At 42.5% G+C, this 882-nt stretch overlaps 2 protein-coding genes across 6 annotated transcripts in view; both read right to left on the bottom strand.

Moving 5' to 3' along the window:
- Positions 1–551, bottom strand: part of LOC109293192 (smoothelin-like protein 2) — a 69,946-nt gene extending 69,395 nt beyond the window's left edge. The window contains exon 1 of the mRNA XM_019511005.1: positions 417–551. The gene's annotated coding sequence lies outside the window, so the exon portion shown is untranslated. The remainder of the gene's footprint in view (positions 1–416) is intronic.
- CPNE1 (copine 1) overlaps positions 1–882 on the bottom strand; it is a 106,775-nt gene that overhangs the window by 28,822 nt on the left and 77,071 nt on the right. The gene's annotated exons all lie outside the window — the stretch shown is intronic.

Genomic DNA, 882 nt, shown 5'->3' with positions numbered 1-882 from the left:
CACAGAGCAATCTCCATCCCTATTCAGATGTCATCCATACATAAGGTACATGCACTCAAACCCTGTAATGAAGAGAAAATGCACTAATGCAACGTAAAGACTGTACACCTATAAAGTGCTCCATCTAGCAAGGCACTTAAGCATTCACTTTTGCTCTTATGTGAAAAGTCTCATTAACTTCAATGGAATTGCTCATGTGCACTTACTTTTGCACGTGCAGTATACATGTAGCAACACACATCAAACTGCATTTTCTTAGGGCCTTGAAGTCTTGGAATGAATATAAGCAATTGCTTGGAGTGTTTTAGATTGCTTTTCAATAACAGCAGAATGCAAATTTTTCAGTACAGTTTCTCTAAAAAATATTTGTGAGGAATTTGGAAGGAAAAGCTCAGAAAGGGACAGGGTCTCCTCACCTTGTATCCTATGGTTTTTGAGCGACACCAATCCAAAAGAATTTGCTTAATGCTGCTTGCACTGGCGACCCCAAAACTCTGGGACCTCTTCAGCTTTGCTTTGGACTCTCCTTTGCCTCTGGAAAAAGAAAAGGGACAACAGACTGAAGTCTAGAAAAGGTTAAAAGACTCCTGTCAGCTACATCCTTCCAGCAAAATACATCATAGGGGACACCAATACACTTTTCCAAGCCCACCACCCTGCCAGTGCAGGTTTCCCTTGCCAGCCACAGTTTTCCATGCTTAATATTCTATATACCATTTTGGCTACCATGGTATAGTTTTGAGTAACCATGTTTTTCCGTGGCTGCGCATCAGCTCGCCACCTACCATTTTCCCCATAAGCCATTTGTCTTGCCAACCACAGTTTTGCCAACCACAGGAACTTTCAGGAACCTAACCCCAGCAGCTGGCAAGGGAAACCTGT

The sequence above is a fragment of the Gavialis gangeticus genome, unplaced genomic scaffold (genome assembly GCF_001723915.1).
Source record: "Gavialis gangeticus isolate Ggan-Ray unplaced genomic scaffold, GavGan_comp1, whole genome shotgun sequence".
Classification (NCBI taxonomy): domain Eukaryota; kingdom Metazoa; phylum Chordata; order Crocodylia; family Gavialidae; genus Gavialis; species Gavialis gangeticus.
Note: the sequence above shows the minus strand (reverse complement) of the source record. Positions and strands in the feature narration are given on the sequence as shown.